This window comes from Medicago sativa, chromosome 4 (assembly GCF_051527215.1).
Source record: "Medicago sativa cultivar Bolivia chromosome 4, Bolivia_mono, whole genome shotgun sequence".
Taxonomy (NCBI): Eukaryota; Viridiplantae; Streptophyta; class Magnoliopsida; order Fabales; family Fabaceae; genus Medicago; species Medicago sativa.
The window spans coordinates 58,138,662-58,155,746 of NC_140752.1; the positions used below are offsets into that span (position 1 = coordinate 58,138,662).

Sequence of the window (17,085 nt, forward strand, 5' to 3'; positions counted from 1 at the left end):
TTTGAATTCCTTTAAATTCAAAGGCAATGAGACTGGTTGTAAGATACTGACGTCTCCACCCAACTCGAGTTTCCAACCTCCTTTCTTCGGGAATTGATTTCAATTTTTCTCTGCATGTAAACCAAAAATTGTCGTTAGAATTTTCAATTATATTAAGTAAATAAAGATAAAATTGTAAGTAAAATTAGTTTAAAAGAAGGTTAAATTGGTAGAAAAATCTACACAAATATAGATCAGATATACATTGTTTTGAATTAATTAATTCACTTATCGGTTTTATTTGCAAACTTCGTGTATCTTTTGCTAAGTCTTTTTCTTCTTGTGCTAGGTTTTGAGCTTATTATATTTTATCTTTTAAAAAAAAATGTGCAAATATAGTGACGGTTAATATACATGAAAAGAAGAATTGAGTGTTGATTGAATTCTGCCCCGCAATTTTAAGACCATGAGTGTCTCACACGTGGAAAGCCTTAGCGGCAATTAGGTTTTTTCTTGGAGAAACAAACCCAAGTCAAGTTCTGGACCTTGAGATCTAATGCCTTTGAAATCCACATGTGTGCATCATGTAGTTTGTAACACCCCGTTTTCCCAACTAAAAATTTCTTAAATAAAATCAGAGTTTTTCATCATAAAACGGAATGTCACATTTCTTAAAAAAACGTAAATGGAATAATAATTTATCCTTCAAAAATATAACAACATAATCTTTAAAACTTCGCAGCGGAATAGTTTGACAACTTAAATAATCTTTGGCACAAGGGCTTCAATATAAAATTTCATAAAACTTAGTTCAACATCAATTCTTGAAAGATTCATAAAGTAATACGTAAGGAACAGAAAGTAAAGTCAAGTCCCATCCCGTTACGTATCAGAGCACCTAGACACACATGTGAGGAGTCCACTCACGACGCCTCTAATCTTGATTACCTGCAAGTTACCCATACGAAGAGCAACATTTCCAAGCAGAGGGGTGAGATTTCTCAAACAATAATATAAAGCATATAAATCATATAAAGTACATTCAACAACTTAAACATCTTATAATTCATTAATCATATCTAACAACTTAAACTTTCTTAACTAGTGTCACTATTCTTCCTATATTAGTCATATACTTCATCTTATATTATCAATAATATCACATACATCATCACATATCATCATTAGTAAACATGTAGCATCATATCATAAATCACATAGCATCATACCATAAATCACATAGCATCTTATCATAAACAACTTCATAATCAATCATCATAAGCAACTTCGTAATCAATCATCATACACATCATAATCATTCATCATCTTAAGCATCATAATCATTCATAAAGCACTTCATTAATAGCTCATCAACTTGACATCTTAACATCTTAACATCTCGATAACTTGACATCTTAACAACTTGACCTGACAATGCATCTAGACTCGACTATGCAACTCTTAACGTCTTAAACCATCTTTGATCATCATGAAAATGCAAATGCATGTGGTACCATTTTAGGGCATAAGCCCTCATCATCGTGGTTGAGCATAAATATACTCCTAGGGCATAAGCCCTCATCGTCGTGGTTGAGCAAAAGCTCCATCGTCGTGGTTGAGCAAAAAGCTCCATCGTCGTGGTTGAGCAAAAGCTCCATCGTCGTGGTTGAGCAAAAGCTCCAGGGCATGAGCCCTCATCTTTAAATGAGTATGCATGGACTCAACATCTTACGTCTTAGAAACTTTATGAACATCTATGACATCCTAACATCTTGATATCTTGACAACATAACATCTTAACAACTTGATGACTTCATAACGACTCGACGACTTAACAACTCTTATCATCTTAACGTCTTAACATCTTAACATCTTGACAACATATGGATCACATAAATAATTCATGTCATATCATAATATAACAATATCAAATGATAATAAACAACATCTTAAAACATCATATTCATCAATCATAAACAACTTCATATAACATCGTATTTAAACATCGACAATAATTCACTATGTATCTTTGTAAAAACATAATAAATTATCCACAACATATTTTCATGTCAAACCAAAGCTACTGGAAAGATATCACAAATATCAACAACTTTCATGTTTAGAACAAAGATCAATTCAAAACAGAAACATATGAACAAAACGCAAAAACATGAAACAGAGAATGCTGTCACCGTACAATTTTGCTAAGACCTCCCTGTAGTATTTTAATCATAACTCAAAGACCAAACATAATTTTCACGTCAAACCAAAGCCACTAGAAAGCTAACAAAATTATCTAAAACTTTCATGTTTACGCCTAAGACCAATTCTGTACCGATCAATACCAGTTTTTATTTTAAATTCGGAAAAGTTGTGCTGAAAGTCCATAAAAATTCACTGTGACCTACATGCAGTAATTTGACCATAACTCAAGCTCTATAAATCCTATTGACGTGAGACCAACGGCATTAGAAAGCTAACACCCATACCTACAACTTTTGTGTTTACACCTAAACCCAGTTCGGAACTTAAACTTGTCAAACTGAGACAATAAAAACGCGTTTTGCACATTGACAGCAAAATCGCAGTTCAGCTGCGATTTCGCTTTGGGAAAATCTTTTCCACTTCTTATTCGATCCAATACTCTCCAAACTTGATCCTAATCATTACTCTATGATTGCCCTATCATTAGAACACTAATTATTCATCAACTTACTGTATGTAAATTCAAAGGGTTCTCAAATCTATTAACAACCTATTACAATTATTAAACCCTAATTCTTAAACTCACCAACATCTCATCCAATTTCATGGTTTTAACCTCATGACTACATCCAATAATCATCCTATGGGTTATCTAAGGACTGTATACAATTTCTACATCAATTCAACAAGTTTTCATCATCTAATCATCAAATCTCTCTCAAAACCCTAATTCTCAAATTCTCACAAACTTTCCCCAACTTGTTAGATGCAATCTAATGATTTAACAACTTAATATTAATGCAAGATAGTCTCACCCTCACCTTAGATTAATTTCTGAATCAGCAGCAGCGTTCTTCTTTCCTCTTCTCTTCTCTTCTCTTCTTTCTTGTTCTCCTCTTTTTCAAAAAGCGGTTTCCGGTAAACTCTTTCTAACCTAAGCTTCTCTATTTATAATACTAAACGCTCTTCCTAAATCTATTTTGGCCCAACAACTTATTCTTCTTTCTATTCTAACCCCCTTCTTATTTCGCTTACACCTCAAAACTACTATATTCCTCATAATCTTATTTATTTCTAAATTAAATATATCTCTCCCCCACTAAATAATAATAATACACCAATAACAAATATATCTCTAACATATAACAAATATATTTCTACACCAAATAACAAATATATCTATAACAAATAACAAATATATTTCTACACCAAATAACAAATATATCTATAACAAATAACAAATATATTTCTACACCAAATAACAATTATATTATGCTAGTAAATATCAACATATAACATAACAAAATATCACATAAATCATGTAAATCATACCAATCATATAAATATATTCTAAAACTAATTAAAATAATTAAATAAAAGGAGGGCGTTACAACTCTCCCCAACTTAAAAGAATTTCGTCCTCGAAATTCAAGCACAAGAGAAAATAAATTTAATTATTGTTTCTTCAAACAAAACACAAAACCACATCAATGTTAGTCAGTTAAACATAATCACATAATAAAACATAACTACTAACTAGAAAACATGACGACACTACACAACGACTCTTCTACTTGGCCGGACGGACGGACCTGCTCTGATACCAATTGTAACACCCCGTTTTCCCAACGTAAAAATTTCATAATTAAAAATCAGAGTAATTCAACCTTAAACGGAATGCTACACTTCTTAAAAATTTATAAACGGAATAAATAACAATTTATTTTTCAAAAATATAACAACATAATCTTTAAAACTTCGCAGCGGAATAGTTTGACAACTTAAATAATCTTTGGCACAAGGGCTTCAATATAAAATTTCATAAAACTTAGTTCAACATCAATTCTTGAAAGATTCATAAAGTAATACGTAAGGAACAGAAAGTAAAGTCAAGTCCCATCCCGTTACGTATCAGAGCACCTAGACACACATGTGAGGAGTCCACTCACGACGCCTCTAATCTTGATTACCTGCAAGTTACCCATACGAAGAGCAACATTTCCAAGCAGAGGGGTGAGATTTCTCAAACAATAATATAAAGCATATAAATCATATAAAGTACATTCAACAACTTAAACATCTTATAATTCATTAATCATATCTAACAACTTAAACTTTCTTAACTAGTGTCACTATTCTTCCTATATTAGTCATATACTTCATCTTATATTATCAATAATATCACATACATCATCACATATCATCATTAGTAAACATGTAGCATCATATCATAAATCACATAGCATCATACCATAAATCACATAGCATCTTATCATAAACAACTTCATAATCAATCATCATAAGCAACTTCGTAATCAATCATCATACACATCATAATCATTCATCATCTTAAGCATCATAATCATTCATAAAGCACTTCATTAATAGCTCATCAACTTGACATCTTAACATCTTAACATCTCGATAACTTGACATCTTAACAACTTGACCTGACAATGCATCTAGACTCGACTATGCAACTCTTAACGTCTTAAACCATCTTTGATCATCATGAAAATGCAAATGCATGTGGTACCATTTTAGGGCATAAGCCCTCATCATCGTGGTTGAGCATAAATATACTCCTAGGGCATAAGCCCTCATCGTCGTGGTTGAGCAAAAGCTCCATCGTCGTGGTTGAGCAAAAAGCTCCATCGTCGTGGTTGAGCAAAAGCTCCATCGTCGTGGTTGAGCAAAAGCTCCAGGGCATGAGCCCTCATCTTTAAATGAGTATGCATGGACTCAACATCTTACGTCTTAGAAACTTTATGAACATCTATGACATCCTAACATCTTGATATCTTGACAACATAACATCTTAACAACTTGATGACTTCATAACGACTCGACGACTTAACAACTCTTATCATCTTAACGTCTTAACATCTTAACATCTTGACAACATATGGATCACATAAATAATTCATGTCATATCATAATATAACAATATCAAATGATAATAAACAACATCTTAAAACATCATATTCATCAATCATAAACAACTTCATATAACATCGTATTTAAACATCGACAATAATTCACTATGTATCTTTGTAAAAACATAATAAATTATCCACAACATATTTTCATGTCAAACCAAAGCTACTGGAAAGATATCACAAATATCAACAACTTTCATGTTTAGAACAAAGATCAATTCAAAACAGAAACATATGAACAAAACGCAAAAACATGAAACAGAGAATGCTGTCACCGTACAATTTTGCTAAGACCTCCCTGTAGTATTTTAATCATAACTCAAAGACCAAACATAATTTTCACGTCAAACCAAAGCCACTAGAAAGCTAACAAAATTATCTAAAACTTTCATGTTTACGCCTAAGACCAATTCTGTACCGATCAATACCAGTTTTTATTTTAAATTCGGAAAAGTTGTGCTGAAAGTCCATAAAAATTCACTGTGACCTACATGCAGTAATTTGACCATAACTCAAGCTCTATAAATCCTATTGACGTGAGACCAACGGCATTAGAAAGCTAACACCCATACCTACAACTTTTGTGTTTACACCTAAACCCAGTTCGGAACTTAAACTTGTCAAACTGAGACAATAAAAACGCGTTTTGCACATTGACAGCAAAATCGCAGTTCAGCTGCGATTTCGCTTTGGGAAAATCTTTTCCACTTCTTATTCGATCCAATACTCTCCAAACTTGATCCTAATCATTACTCTATGATTGCCCTATCATTAGAACACTAATTATTCATCAACTTACTGTATGTAAATTCAAAGGGTTCTCAAATCTATTAACAACCTATTACAATTATTAAACCCTAATTCTTAAACTCACCAACATCTCATCCAATTTCATGGTTTTAACCTCATGACTACATCCAATAATCATCCTATGGGTTATCTAAGGACTGTATACAATTTCTACATCAATTCAACAAGTTTTCATCATCTAATCATCAAATCTCTCTCAAAACCCTAATTCTCAAATTCTCACAAACTTTCCCCAACTTGTTAGATGCAATCTAATGATTTAACAACTTAATATTAATGCAAGATAGTCTCACCCTCACCTTAGATTAATTTCTGAATCAGCAGCAGCGTTCTTCTTTCCTCTTCTCTTCTCTTCTCTTCTTTCTTGTTCTCCTCTTTTTCAAAAAGCGGTTTCCGGTAAACTCTTTCTAACCTAAGCTTCTCTATTTATAATACTAAACGCTCTTCCTAAATCTATTTTGGCCCAACAACTTATTCTTCTTTCTATTCTAACCCCCTTCTTATTTCGCTTACACCTCAAAACTACTATATTCCTCATAATCTTATTTATTTCTAAATTAAATATATCTCTCCCCCACTAAATAATAATAATACACCAATAACAAATATATCTCTAACATATAACAAATATATTTCTACACCAAATAACAAATATATCTATAACAAATAACAAATATATTTCTACACCAAATAACAAATATATCTATAACAAATAACAAATATATTTCTACACCAAATAACAATTATATTATGCTAGTAAATATCAACATATAACATAACAAAATATCACATAAATCATGTAAATCATACCAATCATATAAATATATTCTAAAACTAATTAAAATAATTAAATAAAAGGAGGGCGTTACAACTCTCCCCAACTTAAAAGAATTTCGTCCTCGAAATTCAAGCACAAGAGAAAATAAATTTAATTATTGTTTCTTCAAACAAAACACAAAACCACATCAATGTTAGTCAGTTAAACATAATCACATAATAAAACATAACTACTAACTAGAAAACATGACGACACTACACAACGACTCTTCTACTTGGCCGGACGGACGGACCTGCTCTGATACCAATTGTAACACCCCGTTTTCCCAACGTAAAAATTTCATAATTAAAAATCAGAGTAATTCAACCTTAAACGGAATGCTACACTTCTTAAAAATTTATAAACGGAATAAATAACAATTTATTTTTCAAAAATATAACAACATAATCTTTAAAACTTCGCAGCGGAATAGTTTGACAACTTAAATAATCTTTGGCACAAGGGCTTCAATATAAAATTTCATAAAACTTAGTTCAACATCAATTCTTGAAAGATTCATAAAGTAATACGTAAGGAACAGAAAGTAAAGTCAAGTCCCATCCCGTTACGTATCAGAGCACCTAGACACACATGTGAGGAGTCCACTCACGACGCCTCTAATCTTGATTACCTGCAAGTTACCCATACGAAGAGCAACATTTCCAAGCAGAGGGGTGAGATTTCTCAAACAATAATATAAAGCATATAAATCATATAAAGTACATTCAACAACTTAAACATCTTATAATTCATTAATCATATCTAACAACTTAAACTTTCTTAACTAGTGTCACTATTCTTCCTATATTAGTCATATACTTCATCTTATATTATCAATAATATCACATACATCATCACATATCATCATTAGTAAACATGTAGCATCATATCATAAATCACATAGCATCATACCATAAATCACATAGCATCTTATCATAAACAACTTCATAATCAATCATCATAAGCAACTTCGTAATCAATCATCATACACATCATAATCATTCATCATCTTAAGCATCATAATCATTCATAAAGCACTTCATTAATAGCTCATCAACTTGACATCTTAACATCTTAACATCTCGATAACTTGACATCTTAACAACTTGACCTGACAATGCATCTAGACTCGACTATGCAACTCTTAACGTCTTAAACCATCTTTGATCATCATGAAAATGCAAATGCATGTGGTACCATTTTAGGGCATAAGCCCTCATCATCGTGGTTGAGCATAAATATACTCCTAGGGCATAAGCCCTCATCGTCGTGGTTGAGCAAAAGCTCCATCGTCGTGGTTGAGCAAAAAGCTCCATCGTCGTGGTTGAGCAAAAGCTCCATCGTCGTGGTTGAGCAAAAGCTCCAGGGCATGAGCCCTCATCTTTAAATGAGTATGCATGGACTCAACATCTTACGTCTTAGAAACTTTATGAACATCTATGACATCCTAACATCTTGATATCTTGACAACATAACATCTTAACAACTTGATGACTTCATAACGACTCGACGACTTAACAACTCTTATCATCTTAACGTCTTAACATCTTAACATCTTGACAACATATGGATCACATAAATAATTCATGTCATATCATAATATAACAATATCAAATGATAATAAACAACATCTTAAAACATCATATTCATCAATCATAAACAACTTCATATAACATCGTATTTAAACATCGACAATAATTCACTATGTATCTTTGTAAAAACATAATAAATTATCCACAACATATTTTCATGTCAAACCAAAGCTACTGGAAAGATATCACAAATATCAACAACTTTCATGTTTAGAACAAAGATCAATTCAAAACAGAAACATATGAACAAAACGCAAAAACATGAAACAGAGAATGCTGTCACCGTACAATTTTGCTAAGACCTCCCTGTAGTATTTTAATCATAACTCAAAGACCAAACATAATTTTCACGTCAAACCAAAGCCACTAGAAAGCTAACAAAATTATCTAAAACTTTCATGTTTACGCCTAAGACCAATTCTGTACCGATCAATACCAGTTTTTATTTTAAATTCGGAAAAGTTGTGCTGAAAGTCCATAAAAATTCACTGTGACCTACATGCAGTAATTTGACCATAACTCAAGCTCTATAAATCCTATTGACGTGAGACCAACGGCATTAGAAAGCTAACACCCATACCTACAACTTTTGTGTTTACACCTAAACCCAGTTCGGAACTTAAACTTGTCAAACTGAGACAATAAAAACGCGTTTTGCACATTGACAGCAAAATCGCAGTTCAGCTGCGATTTCGCTTTGGGAAAATCTTTTCCACTTCTTATTCGATCCAATACTCTCCAAACTTGATCCTAATCATTACTCTATGATTGCCCTATCATTAGAACACTAATTATTCATCAACTTACTGTATGTAAATTCAAAGGGTTCTCAAATCTATTAACAACCTATTACAATTATTAAACCCTAATTCTTAAACTCACCAACATCTCATCCAATTTCATGGTTTTAACCTCATGACTACATCCAATAATCATCCTATGGGTTATCTAAGGACTGTATACAATTTCTACATCAATTCAACAAGTTTTCATCATCTAATCATCAAATCTCTCTCAAAACCCTAATTCTCAAATTCTCACAAACTTTCCCCAACTTGTTAGATGCAATCTAATGATTTAACAACTTAATATTAATGCAAGATAGTCTCACCCTCACCTTAGATTAATTTCTGAATCAGCAGCAGCGTTCTTCTTTCCTCTTCTCTTCTCTTCTCTTCTTTCTTGTTCTCCTCTTTTTCAAAAAGCGGTTTCCGGTAAACTCTTTCTAACCTAAGCTTCTCTATTTATAATACTAAACGCTCTTCCTAAATCTATTTTGGCCCAACAACTTATTCTTCTTTCTATTCTAACCCCCTTCTTATTTCGCTTACACCTCAAAACTACTATATTCCTCATAATCTTATTTATTTCTAAATTAAATATATCTCTCCCCCACTAAATAATAATAATACACCAATAACAAATATATCTCTAACATATAACAAATATATTTCTACACCAAATAACAAATATATCTATAACAAATAACAAATATATTTCTACACCAAATAACAAATATATCTATAACAAATAACAAATATATTTCTACACCAAATAACAATTATATTATGCTAGTAAATATCAACATATAACATAACAAAATATCACATAAATCATGTAAATCATACCAATCATATAAATATATTCTAAAACTAATTAAAATAATTAAATAAAAGGAGGGCGTTACATAGTTGGCAGCCATTCTCACTATCAAGACTTAGTTTTCTTATATTTTCGGTGCGTCTTAGGAGAGCAACATTTACAAATTTGCTTTCTTTGGACATCACAGGGTCTGAAATCTCTAGTAATTGAAAGTGAAGGTTGAGAATCTTGGTGCAGATCAACTCCCATCTTGTGGATAGAACACATGTTCTATAACACTCTTTTGTTGATAGGAAAGACAAAATATGATGAATCAAATCGTCTGAGAGATTGCTTAATCGATCATGTTCTTCATCAGAGCACACCATGACTTGAGCTGAACACCTGAGTATAGTTATGACATGATTGAAGAGATTTCATTAGCAATAAACATAGAGATTAACACAATTTTTTAAAAAAAAATATTGATTCCAAAAGTAACAAATCATAGAAATAGGTACAAAATGATCGATGAATAGAAAATGAGGGAACATAGAGGAATGAATATAAGTGAAAAATGACCGGGCAATGTTTTTTCCAAATGTTACATGAAAAATGTTACTGAAGCTGTTAAATGTAGTAGTGTGAGTGAGGTTGCCTAGAAATAAGTTCAATCAATGTTGGTTCCTTCAACCAACAAAATGGAAGTTGCTGTCATAATTATAGACATGATTTAATTAAGTCGGAATGTCAAAATGGAACTTGAAACAACTTCATCATTTTGTGCATGTAAATTCAAGTGCTATGTTCCAATGACATTTTTTGGTTTATACAAACCGATCGATGAATAGAAAATGCAATGTGCATTGATCTTATAAATCATAACGAACAATACATAATAAATTAAAATCAAACTCAAAATTGGCGAAAATTTGTACAAGAACAACAAAAAACCAACAGCAAGCTAAACTAATAAACATGCATAAAAAGAAGCAGTGAAAAGGAAAAAGAGAGGAAAAACTAATCCTAACAACTAACTAGACTTGTTTTTTAATTATATAATCTCATAGGTATTTAACCAGATTTTCAATCAGCTTTTTAGAGGAGTAGTATACATTATTAAAATGACATAAATGAAATGAGAAAAATAACATAATTTTAAATACACATAATACAAATTATCAATAATTGAAAACATTTTATTATTTTTCTTTGAAGGAGAAAACATTTTATTATTTGATTAAGGGTCCTGCTAACCGGTGCCCCTGGGGCACTGGTTAAGCATACCATAAAAGGGAATTATTACCATAAAAGGAAACTGTTTTTGACTTTATTATAAATTAATTACACAATTTCAATGCATTAAATACTATATAATTTTCTTTTTCATATCCTTAACCAGTGCCCCGGGGGCACCAGTTAGCATTTCCCTTTGATTAATAGTTCATAATAAATTTACATTAACACAATGCTTATAGAACAAAATATTATGGTACTAGAAGATGGAGCGAAATGTGGGAAAGGTTTATTTCCACCTAAAAATATATGGGGGGCGCTAACTTGCTTCAATCTAAAAACATGAAGAGTAAATTAGCAAGTCGTGGATGGCACCAATTTAGTCATTCTATTGGCGAATTAAAGATGGTTGTACTTGTTAAGATTAAAATTAGTATCTTAGACTCTGCGTAGATTGCGTTATATGACAGGTTTCAGCTAAAGCTTTCTGCCTCCAATAAAAAACTACTCCAAAAACAAATCGAAACTATAACCGGGTCTGGAACCACAATGACAATACAATCTGCAACAGCTTGGTACATTAAGGTCAAAAACGAACACAACCCTTCACTTTGATCAGAAACTGGTGTGTATCCGCGACAAAGAACAAGCTCAGCAATTAGGACAAACAATCTTCTGATTGAAAACCCGCGGAAGCAATTTCTGACAAAAATAGAACTTCCTATGCAAGCCTCCAGGTTCAGACAATCCTTATTCTGCACTGTTGAAATAAATAAATTTCGACTCCAGGCTTAGTATCCTCAAACAGTTCAAAGGGATCTCAAGCCACTGGTTTAATGCATATATATATCCTCTTGATTTAGTGTTAAGGATTTTCAGAATTGACTCCTCCATACTCTTGAATAAACAATCACAGAAACCATAAACCTAGCACATAATATGATGAACAGTTGAGAGATTTCTTCATGTATTGAAATATTGGGAATTCTATTAATCTAAATATATATAGATACATTGAAAAAATTCTTGATGTTAAGTCAATGCAAAGAAATTGGTCAACGCACAAACTATATTTGTTACATTGGTTCTATGTTTTTATCCCATAGAGTTTTGCATATGGTTGTCTAAGAAAAAATAACAAGGATACACAGTCATACACCCACCCACCTAAGATTTATACGCTTGCGAACGGTCAAGATAACTCAGAAAAAAGCAGGTTCTGACTTTTGAGTAAGAAGTTAATAAACACTTGAGCAGACAATGAGCTTATCACAGCTTCTCTAGTTGGACCATATAACAATGCAGAATAAGAAAGAGATCACACATTGATGCACTTCACTGAAGTGGGGAAAATTAAGAAGAACTTGTTTCTCTTTATTTTTCAACCTTCTCATAAGATTTTGTTTTGATTACACTTGTGAGATATAAGAAAATAAGTAGTATTAGTTTCAAATTTTGAAGCATTTCAATTAGACGGCACACACCTACACAACATGTTTCTACAGAAAAATAAAGGCAGATCTATAAGTCTCTGATACCAGCAAAAGCATGCCTTATTTCTACACGTAATGCATAATTTTGTCATCCAAAGATAGCAATATCACAGCATAACAACCAAAAGACCTAAAAGCAACAGTCACAATGCAGAACAAATAGGCCCAGTTCAAAACACGAATGCAATGGAGAGCTTTCCCTGGCATCTACAACAATATGAACGAGTCGGTAAGAGGTTCAAAATAAAGCAGTACTTAATCCATGTTTTCAGAGTCTCAACATTGCGTCTCCCTGGCATGTAAGACAATTGCATTATAGATATGATCAACCACGGTGTAAAGAGGAGCTTACCCTACTATGGACATCAAACAAAACGATTCAGCATCAGAAAAACGCTCAATCCGAATATGTTGAATCTGGTTCAGAATCAGTCATCAATATCACTACAGGATGTTGAATCTGATTAACTTGTATCGTAACTATGATCATAAGTTAATGATTTGATTGAATCTCTCCTTTTCCCTAAACCAAGGACAGTAACAGCACTTTGGAAAGGAAAATGGAAAATTGAACTTTGTCATTAATAAATTTAGAGGGCTTAAAAAAGAACAGGAATTGCAGCATGCCTGATCAGAATGATCTGCAATTAATGAAATGGTCAACCATAAAAGCATAATAATCAGTTTGAAAATAGAAAGAGAATTGAATTTCAATACTACTATGAAATTGATAATAATACAACATTATTCATCATTATCAAATACATTATTTACTTCTCATGTCTTTGATAATATTTATGATCAGGGTGATAGACAAATGTAAAATCCTACTAAACACAATCATAAATTTCTAAGGTAAAAACATGAAAATACAATTACTGATTTATTCCTCCAATCGAAACAAGGCTTTTCTTGTAAATTGCAATATAAAAATGCGCTCCCATAACACCAAGTTTTTCAGTCTTCTGGGTATGTAAATCAAAACAGACTAGCTGACCATCTTTTTGTTTTAGGAAAATATCACCGTTCTTCCCCACTCCAATAAGACGCTCAATGTAGAGCAATGGTCCAACAACAAAGAGTTTGGTCCACGATTCCTTCACGCCGAGTTCACCTAAAATTGATATGTGAAAAGTAGTTGTATCTAAATACCATGAGATCGAAGCAATGGATCCATTAAACACCACCAAATGTCTCTTTGTTAATCTAAAACTCAAATTGGTATCTATGTCTGAAGGTATGTCTAAGGGTATCTCTGTTGTAAAAAACATCTCATTGCTAAAGTCAAATGACACCAAAAAATGTTCATCCCGATCTTCAGTCACATGCCACCAATGACATATTCCATTCAAGTACAATCGCTCATTTGAACTATCAGTCCAACATTTAGGCATCTTGAAATCAAGTTTCCTCCAAGAGTTACATCTTACGCTATAAATCTCCCATAAAGGTTCATAGGATATTTCATTCCATGGCACATCTTCCCGTCGCACGTTGAGAAGTCGAACACCTCGACCATTTATTCAACAAAAATGCACATACCTAATAATCTTAACGTCATCTTGAATATGGTCATAACCAAATCCATGAAATAAAGTCGAAGCCTCTCGATAAGGTGGTATCGACTCAGCTGGACTAGGAGGAAGGACCTTAAATTCATTGGTAGTTGGGTTCCACAATACAAGTGTTTTTTGTTTTTTGAGGCAAAGAGTTCCGGTAATAATATCACAACCAACAAAATTAAAGAAAGGGTTTTCCTCTTGAAATGGATTTGGTAAGTCTAATTTGACTCTATTCTCAAACCTCTCACCAGAAAGTGAATAGAAAGAGCAATGAAGAGAATCATGAGAATCGATAACCTGATATAAGATGAGAGATGTATCATTGTAGTAAGAGTGAGATTTAGATATGAGGTTAGTGCGGAACTCGTTCATGAAATGAGAGTCTTCAGATAAGAGAGACCATGGTTTGCATACACATTCGAATCGCTTCAATGATTTTAAAGGAAGTTTTGACAGAATAGAGAATGAAATATCATAAGGAATGTGATTCCTAATTACCTTTTCTTCAATTAAAGATTCGGCCATCTCAACAAGAGATTGTGATATCAAAGATTGTTTAAGAAATCAAAGGTTTTTTTTCTTGAAAGAATGAAATCAAAGATTGTAACAACTTCCGTGAATATCAAACTGACTTCTTGCTACCTACCTGTCACGTTTGCCTCCACTGATCTTTTTGTTTATTTCTATTGTTTTCATTTTTTTTTTTTTTTGACGTTCTATTGTTTTCATTTACTAGTACCGGTATAGGGATATAAATCATATAATGATGGAAATATTTTTGCAATGAAAATTTAATTAAAGTATTAGGCTTTTTCTAAAAAAGAAACTTTAGAAGATACTTTAAATTTCTGGTTAAATATATGTTTTTATCCAATAAATATTTCATTTTTTTATTTTAGTCATTCTAAAAATAAGTTAAATTTCTGGTTAAATATAAATATTTTTTTTTTGTCTAAAAAAAATTTCAATTTTTTATTTTAGTCATTCTAAAAAAAGTCGACTTTTAATTCTTAAAGGGTTTTCCACCCACATCTTTGATCCTTATTTTTAAGTCAACCTTTTATATTTTTAATTGTGTGTTTTTTTTTTTTTTTTGAAATGTTTAGAATATATAAGAATTTAAAAAGAAAAACGAATTTTTTAATAACACATAAATTAAATATAAAGTTTTAATTTGATACTTGGGATCATATATTATGCATTGTTCCTATCAACTGAGCTAAACTCATGAGGATTTTTTTTTTTTGGTAGTGACTCATGAGGAGATTTTCACGCACACGCACACGCACACGCACACAAGATATTATAAAAAAAAAAAATTAGAATTTGATACATGCAATTTCAAATGGTTAGCTTCTAAGCCACCGCAAGATATTAAATTAGAAATGCATAGCACTTGTTTGGCCGACATTTGTAAATGAGGATTTGGCCAAGACAGCTTACATGCTGCCCCTGATAATATTGAAGAGGCTTGTGAATTTTGGCTTGCAAATATTTGTTGGCTTGATTTGAAGAAAAAAAACCTTAATTATGATGACGGTGGCCTATGCCATAACGGTGGTCGACGGCGGCGAGGAGGATGCAGTGGACAAAAGTTAACGGTGGGTTTGACAAGTTATGTCGCACGAAGGAGAAGAGGAGCAATTATCTATTTAAATTGAAAATAAGATCTGTAAAATTAAAAAAAAACAGTTTTTATTGTAACTAACCCATAAAAGATCAATATTGTATTGCGAAAATTATTGTGGCTGCTATGTTGGACTATATTAGTTAAACAAATTTGCTTTTACCATTACAAAAAATAATAATTTTGTTTCACCCTTACATTATGTAAATAGTTTAAAAACAGTCCTAGCAAGTCTGTTTCGCACGACTATCTCAGATTGCAAATCAATCCTACAATATCTTCAATATCAGCTTCTGCAAGGATATACAACAGGAAATTGAAGATAAGTATTGGATGATACTAGTAAAGAAGATAACTTGCGCAGCAAGTTATCTAGGACAGCTTAGTTTTCAGTTTCTATTCTATATAGATAGATCACCATAGCTATCCTACTCTATCATTCTATGTATATATATGATTGTAACCTCTATCATTAATCAATAAGAATCATTTTTACTTCATTCATAATATGGTATCACGAGACTCTCTCAAGAGAGAGAAGTTAGTTACAATCCGTTTCTCTTTTCTAACCGTTTCCGCCATGGAAGCTTGAAGCTCAAGCTTCGTTCTTCTCTGTTTTTTTCATCCCTTTTCGCGTGAATCTTCTTTGTTTCACCGATTATTCTTGTTCTTTGATCTCAATTTCTTGTTGAGATTCTTCTTTTCTTGCTTCACCATTTCTGTGAACTGGTTTCTTCGTTGTTCTTCAATCCTCTGTTTTTGGTTCATTTCTGATTTATTCACTATGGTTCGTTCTCAGCAATCCAATCAAGATACTGAATCTCCTTTCTATGTTCACCCTAGCGAAGGTCCACATTCTATGGTGATTTCTCCAAAGTTCAATGGTTCCAATTACCTCGCATGGAGTAGATCAATGCAACGTGCTCTTGGCGCGAAGAACAAACTTCCATTCATCAATGGCTCTCTTCCTGTTCCTGATGATGATGATCTTAACAAAAATGCTTGGGAAAGGTGTAATCACCTAGTGCAATCTTGGCTCATTGCTTCACTCTCTCATTCAATTGCACAAACAGTTGTCTTTCACAACACTGCTTTTGATGTTTGGCAAGATCTCAAGGAGAGATTTTCCAAGGTTGATCGTATTAGCATTGCAAATTTACGTTCCTCCATTAACAATCTTAAGCAAGGTTCCAAATCTGTGTTGGAATATTTCACTGAATTGAATGCACTATGGGAAGAACTTC

The 17,085-nt window shown here is 32.4% G+C and overlaps 1 pseudogene; it reads right to left on the reverse strand.

Moving 5' to 3' along the window:
- Nucleotides 1–13,344: 13,344 nt before the first annotated feature.
- LOC146930195 (F-box/kelch-repeat protein At3g06240-like) lies at nt 13,345–15,087 on the reverse strand (annotated as a pseudogene).
- Nucleotides 15,088–17,085: the final 1,998 nt, after the last annotated feature.